At 44.7% G+C, this 12231-nt stretch overlaps 1 non-coding gene across 1 annotated transcript; it reads right to left on the reverse strand.

Moving 5' to 3' along the window:
* Positions 1 to 11860: 11860 nt before the first annotated feature.
* Positions 11861 to 11937, reverse strand: Trnal-caa (transfer RNA leucine (anticodon CAA)). Its single transcript has one exon. It is a non-coding gene; the product is annotated as a tRNA-Leu (tRNA).
* Between the last annotated feature and the right edge of the window lie 294 nt (positions 11938 to 12231).

The following is a 12231-nucleotide window of genomic DNA, read 5'->3' on the forward strand; positions in this document are numbered from 1 at the left end:
TACAACACTACACTATCACAGACGTCTGGTAACGCGGTGTACTACAGTTGGCCTGCGTGCGGAGACGAATGCAGAATAACAATAGCAGCAAGCGCTACATGCGGATACTGCGACAGCTAGACCAAACCACAACAGTGCACTACAGCCACACTCGTAAACACGGTCGTCATCGTAAACATGTCCCTGCAGATGCTGCTCGCCGACCGTGGCCCGTGTTTGTTACAAAATGGTTCAAATGGCTCTGAGCACTATGGGACTCAACTGCTGTGGTCATCAGTCCCCTAGAACTTAGAACTACTTAAACCTAAGTAGCCTAAGGACATCACACACATCCATGCCCGAGGCAGGATTCGAACCTGCGATCGTAGCAGTCGCACGGTTCCGGACTGCGCGCCTAGATCCGCGAGACCACCGCGGCCGGCGTGTTTGTTACAACACGCAACTGAACGTCGGAGGTTTCAAGCGTCAACTTTAGGTTACAATATCTCCGGATGTAATTAACATTTTGCAATGCAACAAACGGCACTGATTACGTATTTGTTTATATGTTCAGATGTGCTAACAAAACTAACGTGGTTCCATTTAAAAAATGTAGGTTTGTGTTAAAAAACGTACCTCCGTGATTTTTGTATGGTCTGTATTAAACAATTACACTAGCCCCTCTCCTCACGTTCGGTCTGTGGAATTGGTTCGTCAGTATTTGATGTGGTTTACGAAATACATCCAGAAGTAACGTTAGGTGACTCACCCTGTGTAAGTATGGTAAATAGTAATAAGTTACACCACCCCTATTAATAGCCGCTCCCTCCGTGCACAGTCAGCAGTGACGCGAGCGTCGACGGTCGACGGAACTCATCTAGCAGTGTCCATCCACCGCTCTGGGTATATTTTAATAATATTTATCTTATTTTTATATATGATTTTATATGCGTATTATAACGTCTATGCTACTTTGGCAATATATCCTTACAGAGTCTGAAGATGCGTCTTTCATACAGTCGAAACCGGTCACTCACTCCAATAAAAAATATTTTAACAAGATAGCGACCAAGATTGTTTTAAATTTTAATTTTAAAGTTATAGGTAATCCTGTACATATGTTTTTCATGAGATGCGCCTTTAGCAAAACACAGTTTTGTTTTTCATCCCAAACATGTTTCATTGCAGTCGCAGAATCTTCAGTGCGATTTTATTTTATGGCTATTAAGCATAAAGAATGTTCTTTACTGTTCGTACACATGTAAATATTAGTTTTTAAAATTGTAGTTACAGTTTCTTTGGAGAACACCGAAGATGCTGTAACTGCAGTGAAACACGTTTGGGATAAAAAACAAAATTGTGTTTTGCTAAAGGCGGACCCCATCCGAAAACGTCTGTTTTGTTAAAGCAAACACGGAGAAAAAGGCCCCAACCTCAGGATGATTATAGGTAACTGTTGAGAAACTGGAATAATTCTCGAATAACTGTGTTTTCACTTTCAACGTACTGTGGAAGTAATGGTAACAATTTATTAATAGTTTGGTTGTTCGTTAGGAGTAAGTTGATCTAATATCCAGTTTGGGTGTAATGTTCTCGTTAGCAGATCTTCGTGGATATATTTCTCTGTTTCGACGATTCCCTGAACTGGTGTGCCGTCATCCTTTTCTTCCTTATGGACAGTGCTAAATTCAATGCTAGAAAAACTTTGTCGTGCTGGTAGCCATTCGCAGTTGTGTCAAAATGTTTCACGATGGGATACACGAAGACTGAGAGCTGGTCCAAAAGTGAAATTAAGTTGGACGATTTGTTTATTTCGCATGTCGGACGTCGACCCTATTGTTTGACTAACGGCTGGAAACCAAACATCGAATTTCTGAAGTGCCGAATTATGAACTTGCAGATATTACGTCGGTACGTACGATAACAGTGAGCAGTGAAACGATTTGTTTGCCGAAGGACCACATACACAGGTTGGAGAAAACCATGGAAAAACAAAACAAACAAAAAACACATTACAAAGGCTAATACGATTTAGGAAACCTATTGACGTTTAAAACAGCTTCCAGTCATCTCCTAATGGGTAATTACACGTGCTGTGTGGTTTTTAAAAGGTTCTTATACCGTTATTCAAGTTCAGGTAAGGATAATGGATAGCAATCACTCACTCGTCTGTAGAAAGTAGGGACAAAGGCTCATTAGTGCTGATATATAATGACTGTGGCGGACAGAGAAGATACGACAAATCATCCTCGTGCTCAAAAAACCGGTCCTGGACGATGCAATCTGGATGTACAGGGACCCTGTCCTAGCAGAACACGGCTTTACCACTGGGGAATGGATATTATACCATGGGACTGACCTGATCGGCAAAACTGGCCACATGATCCTTGGCAGTAACGGGAACTTGAAGAGGAACCACGGGGTCCACGGAATGGCTGCCCCAATAATCATCTCCATTTTTCACTCCTGGGACGTAAACTCAGCCAAAAGTTGGAAGCATTGTCAAGCAAGACTCAAACGACCAAATGACTTTCCCCCGTTGTTCTATAGTGCAGGTTTTGTGGCTTAGGACCGCGTTTTCTATTAAAGAGCATTTGCCTGGCTGGTGAGTGGTTTTGGAAACCCTGCTATCCTTGCAATTCTCTTGTCATGGAGCTGCCTTCGAGTTGCTTTTGGTGCTCAGAGGGTTCGCTAGTGCTGCAGTGATTCTGCCAGCTGTTGTCCTCGTATTTTTCGTTACAATCATCTTCAGTGATTTTCTGCCACGATCATTCAGCACACACTTACGCACTCAGCGGATAATGCTTTTTCCGTTTTTCCTGTACGCAGTATAAATCTTGAGTGCAGTGCCTGATGGATCACCAAAAACGTCGGCGACTTTTGTTACGGAAGCACCCACCATAGGAGCAACAACACTTTGCCCACCATCTGATTCACTTTGCTTCAACATAACGCACCCGCAACTACGCAGAACGCTTTCTGATCACGGCTAACATTTGCAGCATGTTCAGGGTCCTGCACAGTCGCCGCTCTTGTTCAGATGCGACAGTGCAACTTGCACGCCTGGCTAGGATCCGACTTTGTGTTCAAGCAGGCATTTTCTTGGAAGCCCTGTAATTATTTTTGAAATCAGCTGGTGAAACGGTATCGTCGCTCTTAGTGAGTAGTTTCCGTTGGCTGAACGTACCGCTGTTTGAACACTATAAAAAGGCTACCGTTTACGGTTAACACTCTGAAACATTAATTCGTAAAAGCAAGACAGGAATTGTAAATTTTAGCCTGAAAGCAAAATACTTTTAGCTGTTAAAAACGGCATGATTGGTCTAGGCGTTGTTACGAAGTGTGTTACACGCAAAAATGGCTATAAACGGAGTAAAATGATTTGTACTGTTATCCTTTAAAAGCAACGTCTTTCAACTTAAATTTCAGGAACTACAACATCACGAAGTAAAGAAATACGTTTTAGTATTAGAGAACACAGGCAGGTTCATTTAGCTACGAAGTATGTTCTGCCCGTTACCCATCCCATAGCCTCTAAATAAAATGTGTTAGTGGGGAAGTCGTACCAAGGACTGCGTTTGATTGCCACAACACTTAGGTTTTAGAAGACGCAACAAATCCACTAAAGAGAGTGCCTACACTACGTCTTCTCGAGAACTACTGTGCGGTGTGGGATCTGCAACAGACAGAACTCACTGACTAAGTGGAAAAAATTCAAAGAACGGAAGGTCTTTTTGTATTATCAGACATGATATACGTATGCCGGTGGCAGTTATTAAAACAAAGGCGGTTTTCGTTGTGGCAGGAACTTCTCAGGAAATTTCAATCACCAGCTTTCTCCTCCGAATACGAAAATATTTTGTTGGCGACCACATACATAGCGAGAAATGATCATCATAACAGAAAAAGAGAAGTAAGAGAAAGCACAGAAATATTTAAGTTCTTGGCGCTCGTCTTTCATGCGAGCTGGTCGAGAGTGGAACGGTAGAGAAACAGCTTGAAGATGGTTCGATGAAACCTCTGCCAAGCACTTAATTCTGAATCACAGAGTAGCAACGTAGATGTAGATGAAAATTATGGCACAAGAGGACGATAACAAGCCCTAACGGGGGCATGGTGCACCTGTCTCGTTACTACCACGCCTCCTCAAACCACTCTAATACATTCAAACGTAAAGAAGGACAGCAGTAAGTCGCAGAAATTCGTAATTTGGTGCACTTTTAGATTACGACTGTAGCATAGTCATAATCGCTGCTAAAAGACAAACCACAGAGAATTAGGAGCAGATGCAAAATATGTGCGCAGGACGAATCACCTAAAACTTGAACTGTAAATACTGCGGAAATGGGAAGTGCTGTTTATGTACCGTTTTCACAGAATGGGTTGGTTGTCAGGGGCTCGTATCGTTTCCCAACAACAAGATTGGAATAATTGTTGGAAAGTCTATTTCTTGTGCAAACATAGAGTTTTTTGAATGCAACAATGCCTATTGGCATAACAAACTGCCCTGAACGGCCAAAAAACTGGTGTAGGCATGCCTATTCAAATACAGAGATATGTAAACAGGCAGAATATGGCGCTCCAATCGGCAGGGCCTATATAAGCAACAATTGGCTTGCGCAGTTGTTAGATCGGTTACTGCTGCTACAATATCACGTTATCAAGATTTAAGTGAGTTTGAACGTGGTGTTACAGTCGCCGCACGAGCGATGGGACACATTATCTCAGAGGTAGCAATGAAGTGGGGATTCTCCCGTACGACCCTTTCACGAGTGTGTCGTGAATGTTAGGAATCCGGTAAAACATCGAATTTCCAGCATCGCTGCGGTTAGAAAAAGATCCTGCAGGAACGAGACCAACAACGACTGAAGAGCATCGTCCAACGTGACAGAAGTGCAACCACTCAGCAAATTGCTGCAGATTTCAGTGCTGGGCCATCAACAAGTGTCAGCGTGCGAACCATTGAACGAAATATCAAGGATATGGGCTTTCGGAGCTGCAGGCCCACTCGTGTACCGTTGATGACTTCACGACACAAATCCTTACGCCTCGCCTGGGATCGTCAAAACCAACATTGGTCTGTTGATTATTGGAAACATGTAGCCGGATCAGACGAGTCTCGTTACAAATTGTATCGAGCAGATGGGCGTGTACGGGGATGGAGACAACCTCATGAACCTATGGACCCTGCATGTCAGCAGGGGACTGTTGAAGATGGTGGAGACTCATTAGTGATGAGGGGCGTGTGCAGTTAGAGTGATATGGGACCCCCTCTACGTCTAGAGACGAAACGTACGTAGGCATCCTGTCTGATCACCTGCATCCATCCATGTCCATTGTGCATTCGGACGAATTTTTCGGCAATTCCAGCAGGACAATGCGACACCACACACATCCAGAATTGTTACAGAGTGGTTCCAGGTGCACTCTTCTGAGTTTAAACACTTCCGCTGGCCACCGAACTCACCAGACTTGAACATTATTGAGCATATCTGGTATGCATTGCAACGTGCTATTCAGAAGAGATCTCCATCCCCTCGTACTCTTACGGATTTATTGACAGCTCTACAGAATTCATGGTGTCAGTTGCCTCTAGCACTACTTCAGATATTAATCGAGTCCATAGTACGTCGTGTTGCGGCATTTTTGCGTGCTCGCGGGACCCTACACCATTTTAGGCAGAAACCCTTTCCTGCCAGAGGGAGAGCAGCTTGTAACCCTCCCTAGTTGCATCCTTCACTGCAAAAGTAGGGTAAATTAGAATTTCAGTGGTGTTTGTTATATGCGAGTCGTCTACAAGATATCGTAGTCTCTAAAGTTTCCCCACCAACACTTGCTTGTGTCATTTATTCTGCTTAGTTGCTTGGTAAAATTTTCGTTTGCTTACTATTTGCTTGTGTGTTCCTTGAGTGCATTGAGACTTGCTAGTCAGTTAGTGGGTGACTGTACAAACAGAAGATCTGAGTGGAGAACAGGATTTACCAATGCAGAAAAAGCCGACGTGCTCATCGTGTATGGAGAGCGTGGAGAGAACGTAGATCGTTCTCGTCCGGTGTGCGGCAGTATACCCAAAATGCGTTAGTCATCTTGGCAGTTGTGTATCAGCCTCTTCGACCAGTTACGTGAAAGTGGTAGTCTAATACCTAGACACAGAATACCTAGATACAGAAGGAAAGAAGTGATGGCAGATGCGGGGGAAATTAATGTTCGTGTCGCCGTTACTGTTGTTCCGCACATTAGTTCCCGCGCAATCGCACGAGCGTTCTCCATCGACATAGGTTCCATCCGTATCACAGCTCTCTCCATCAAGAGCTCCAGGGAAACGTTTATGACAATCGTGGTAACTTCTATACATGGAGATTCAGATGTATCGTGAATGTTGTTTAGTGATGAAGCCACGCTTACCTATGATGGACAGGGAAACTGCCAAAAACGCGGTATTGGTATATTGAGAATCCTCGTGGCTTCATCAGGTGGAACGCCTGCGTTCGTGGTGAGTAAACGTGCGACCTGGGGTAATGAGACATCAGCTCAGCTGCCGGTGGTTCATGCACGGCACACTGACCGCGCATAAGTATCGCAGCCTGCTAACAGACTATCTTCCACGGATGCTAGTAGAAGTTGCTCTGCAGGCTAGGAGAAACCTGTGGTACCAACATGATGGCTGTCCAGTCAATAGTGCACGAAGTAATACAGCCTGTCTTCACGAATTGTTTCCAAATTGTTGGACTCGAAGCAGAGGACCTGAACCTTGGACGACCCGTCCCCCGGATTTGACGTCTCAAGGTTTTTGTCTGTGGGGAAACCTGAAAGATGATGCCTGTAACTACATACCAACCACCACGCGATGACGTATTTCCGCTGAAATGCTGGCACGTGTGCAGCAGTCGTTTCACACCAGACTGGTAGCGTGCACTGCCGCTGCCGGTTGTCATTTATCTCGTTACTGGCCAGAGTCCGCATAACTGGTGTATGCCCTTATGTCGTTCTCTAGCGTGTGCCACCACAGGTACTGTAACAGTGTGGGTGTGGCAGCTTTTCAAAATACGGTATCTCATAAACGACCCGCACTAGAATCATTTAATAAACATCTACATCTACGTGATTACTCTGCTATTCACAATAAAGTGCCTGGCAGAGGGTACAATGAACCACCTTCATGCTGTCTCTCTACCGTCTCTCTAACGGCACGCGGGAAAAGCGAGTACTTAAATTTTTCTGTAGGTGCCCTGATTTCTCTTATTTTATCGTGATAATCATTTCTCCCAACGTAGGTGGATGCCAACAGAATGTTTTAGCAAACGGAGGAGAAAACTGCTGATTGAAGTTGCATGAGAAGATCCCGTCGCAACGAGAATCGCCTTTATTTTAATGATTGCCACTCCAATTCACGTATCATGTCTGTGACACTATCTCCCCTATTTCGTGATAATACAAAATGAGCTGCCCTTATCCATTTAAGAAGTGTATGTTTACCCAAAATACACTTTCTAAGTATATAAAAAACTGTTTTCTGGCTAACGATACCAGTCCCTGGCGAGCTATTCGTTCTGCGGAAAATACACATCAGTGGCACTTTCCATTTCTGCAAATATTTGCGGTGCAGGTTTTAGGTGATTCAACATGAATAACGCAGTTGTACGAATCCGTATAAAGGGAACATGGTAATGACATGCCATTAACAGAAGAGTGATACAGGTCCGATCATGTCAGAGCATAAATTTTATGACAACTCACGTTAGCATTTAAATGGCAGAAACAAAACTGATGCCATTGCTTACAGCCAAGAATACGCGTCACCCTTGACTTGTTGTGCCCGCTACTGCAATAAACATCCGTGAAACTGACCTCAATTTTGTTGAACGCCATAGCCGTTATCCCTCCCGCCAGAGGTTCGAGTCCTCCCTCGGGCATGAATGTGTGTGTGTGTGTGTGTGTTGTTCTTAGCATAAGTTAGTTTAAGTAGTGTGTAAGTCTAGGGACGGATGATCTCAGCAGTTTGGTCCCTTAGGAATTCACACACACTTGGAAAGAACCGTTAAATGAATATTAAAAGACGGTATATATGGGATATACCAATTATGTAGTGAATATATTTAAAAAGCCATAAAAAAAACGAACAACGGAACCTAATTGAAAATAAAGGCATAAAAGACAGGAGTCCCCCATAGGATTACAGTGTGACAAAACCGTGATTTTTCACTATATTTTAGAGTTCATTTAAGGTTGCGGTAGTCAATAATTTTTAGCTATAGAGTATACTGTAACAGATCCACGACGACGCATATGCTCCCTGTCTGCGCTGGCTGTAAGCAACAGCTTCGGTATTGTTTATGCCATTTAAATACTAGAGTCAGTTGTCATCAAATTTATTCTTCTGTTAATGGGTTGTTATTGCTTTGTTACCACTCACGAGGTTTCGTAGAACTACGTTAAATACGTACATACGAGGGTTGTTCAGTAGGTAATGGCCCACATTATTTTTTCCTCAGAACGTATGTATTGTTAAGAGTCAGAATTTGGTGACAATATACATCAACGTGTTTGTCCATGTCCTATTTTTCTACGCAGTCTCCATCACGTTCTATGGCTGTAGGCCAATGTTGTGGGGGAGCATGTATTCCCTGCTGGTAACAGCTCTTGTCCTATAGACGTAGCTACGTTTTCACTGTACGACTGACACTCTCGTAACCTTCAAAGTGTGTTCCCTGTAGAGAATCTTTAAGCGGGTCAAAGAGATGGAAGTCCGAGGGTACCAGGTGTGGACTACAGGGTGGATGAGGCAATGATGTGCAACCCAGTTTGGCGATGTGTTCCCGGATTCTCAGGCTTGTGTGTCGGCGTGCATAATCGTGTTGGAGCAAGATTTTTGCTGGATTCTTGTCCGTTCGAACACGTCGAGACGGTTCTCGAGTTTATTCAGAGTCTTCACGTATGCCTCTGAACTGATGGTTGACCCTACTGGCATCACAATCCCAGAAGACTGTCACCACGACTTTTTCGGCAGAGGGGGTTGCCTTGAATATCTTCTTTTGGGGTGAATGAGGATAATGCCACTCCATGATCAACCTTTTTATTTCCGGCGCAAAGTGGTGCACCCAGCTTTCGTCCCCCATAACAATCCTTGATAAGGCCTCTCCGTCGGTATCAAAACGCTCCAACAATTCAGATGAAATGGCCTTTCTTTGAATCTTGTGGTCCGCTGCGAGCATTCATGGAAGCCATCGTGAGCACCACTTTGAATATCCGAGAGTCTCGCTCATTGCAGACGCACTTCCAATGTTGATCGACAGCTGTAGAGCCAATTGTCGAGTTGTGATGCGCCGGTCGGCAGGAATAATGGTATCCGCACGATTCAGAATGTCTGGAGCAGTGGCTGTGACAGGACGTCCCGAGCGCGGCTGACCATCGATCTCCGTTTCTGGATTTCCTGAGGCTGTAACTTTCCTTACCCATCGCCCAACTGTACTCCTATCAAGTGCAACGTCGCTGTACTCTGCAAGTAAACGTTTATGGACGTTCACCACGGCTTCTTTTTCCCTACAGAGGATTTGAATAACAGCACACTGGTTGCAACGTGAGTCGTATGTAGACGCCATTCTGACGCTACAGACATCATATGTGAAGCACTAACAAGGACGTTTGTCTATGTATATTAATGGCTTTTAAATAAAAATGTGGGGCATTACTTACTGAAGGACCCTCGTACGTATATTTCACTTGTTCTTGATTCTTCCTGCTTTTGTATTTTAGCGCCAATTAATACTACATTACTGTCGAAATCTAGATTTACAGTAAATTACGGATTTGAGACTGACTTCTGTCCTTCACACTCGGTATTCAAAACTCGCTGTGCATCGCCGGTATTCGTCTGATTCCAGCTTCTGTATGTCCATCTTTATAGCGATAGTCGCGGGAGTCGGCTGTTCAATTGATGATGTCAAATTAAACACCTTTCAGCCGTCAAATTTTAACCTTGTTTTATTAGGCAACCAGTTTCGGCGCTTTACTGCGTCATCTTCAGGTCCCTGACCGACTCGGCGGATGATGTTTGAAGTGATCATTGTAGCAAGTAGCTATCTACTAATACCAGTATTGCTGGCCTCTGATTCGATCACAAGGGAGGTAGATTATTGCTACACGTCGGCCAAGGGCCTGAAGACGGAACAACAAAGCGCCGAAACTGGTTGCCTAACAAAATAACGTTGAAATTTTACGGCTGAAAGGTGTTTAATTTGACATCATGATTCCAGGTTAGATAAAAGTATGAAATATTGATTACATAGTCGTTTTACAGCCCTTATGTAGATGTAGATGTTCTGGCGACCATTTTTGCCCAGCGCTGTTATATGTTTTGACACCGCCCGCAAAAAGAAACGGCTGTGTTTACATTCTGGCTTTGTCACTGAATCTGGCGTTTCGGAAGAACGCCCGTCGTTGCTATACGCTTGTCTGCAGACAGCCTGCGGTTCTCGTCGCGGCCTGCGCTACGGAAGCAGCAGACACGCCCCGCTGTCTGGGCCGACAGCAGCTGCGCTCCGCTGTACTGCTGTACGGTGCTGTGGTGCTGCTCGCACGGCTCCGCTGTCCGCGTATCCGCCAGCTGCGGTCGCAGCGGCCGGCCTGACGCAGACGTAGACGCCTTGTCTCTGTCTCCGTGTCTGTGGGTCCGTGTCTCTCTGTCTCTCTCTCTCTCTGTCCGTGTGTCTGCCCCTGCAGCTGCCGGAGCCATTGTGTCTGCCGGCACGGCGCCCCGGAGGGAAAAATAATCAGCGGGGCGTGAAATATGCTGCGCGGAACGAAATTTATTTTCGCAACAACAAATTTCCCCTTCCGAGGTATTCGCGTGCCAGCCAGCTGTGTGCAAAGTAAAAGGAATACACTCTCTCCGGGAATTCGCACAGAGAGCGCCAAATTTTTCCGCGAACGGCGGGCGATACGGGCAAGGGAAGTTCGGAGGAACGGATCACAAAATATTTCAAAAGGATGAAGGAGTTTCTGCCGAGTGCTCTCACAGCATTAAAACCTCTAACCGACGAATTTCTCTCCCCCGTAAAAAAGAACCTTGTATCCTTTCATGATTAGATGTATATTGGAGAGCTTCGGTATCCCATTCAAAGTTTGTGAGATCGCCAATGGCGCTACAGAGAACGTGGACTACAACCACGAAACCAAAATAGCCAAATGTACACGTCCAAAAAACTGAGCTTCCTGGTATAACAATGAGCGCACCAGCTGATAGATCTACATGTTCTAGACGTCCTCATTTAACCGTTATTATATATGACAACAAGAAAATAAAGAGAGAAAAATTTAAATTCCGACTTACATCAATGAATATTAAACCTGAAATGTTAAAGTAGGAGTGAATGTTATTTGCATGTTAAGTTAAATTTTAATGTGCTTGACAAAGAAGATTTCCTCTTAACTAGGATCGCCTTTAAAAAGGTCTAAGCTTTCAGGACTGTCCAGCTATGCCTATGTTTAATGAGTTTACCCGTGTGATGTAGGTTCGCACAGTCGCCGTAATTATAGCGATACGAAGTTGCAGCTTGGGCACTCCACACCGCTGCTGCTGTGTGTATGTAATTTTATTTCTCACGTTAGACGCTCTTGGTCACCTACACCCGTAGCACACTCTGAGGTGTCGAATATAGCAGTCTCAATTTTTCGGGAGTAAATACCGGTAAATTACACTTGCAATGCATAAATGGCCTATTGCCACGGAACAGGACAGCGTGTAGGTTCGAAGTAACACAAAGTCGCAGAGACGAATGTCTAATCATGTATATATGTAAACTTGAAACAAAAATTTCCAAAATGAGATTTTCACTCTGCAGCGGAGTGTGCGCTGATATGATACTTCCTGGCAGATGAAAACTGCGTGCCGGACCGAGACTCGAACTCGGGACCTTTGCCTTTTGCGGGCAAGTGCTCTACCAACTGAGCTACCCAAGCACGACTCGCGGCTCGTCCTAGCAGCTTTAATCCCGCCAGTACCTCGTCTCGTACTTTCCAAACCTCTCAAAAGCTCTCCTGCTCACGTGCGAAACTCCTTTCTTCCAGGGGTGCTAGTTCTGCAAGGTTTGCAGGAGAGCTTCTGTGAGGTTTGGAAGGTAGGAGACGAGGCACTGGCGGAATTAAAGCTGTGAAGACGCGTCGTGAGTCGTGCTTGGGTAACTCGGTTGTTAGAGCCCTTGTCCTTGAAAGGCAAAGGTCCCGAGTTAAAATCTCGGTCCAGCATACAGTTTT

Source organism: Schistocerca serialis, chromosome 5, assembly GCF_023864345.2.
Source record: "Schistocerca serialis cubense isolate TAMUIC-IGC-003099 chromosome 5, iqSchSeri2.2, whole genome shotgun sequence".
NCBI lineage: Eukaryota > Metazoa > Arthropoda > Insecta > Orthoptera > Acrididae > Schistocerca > Schistocerca serialis.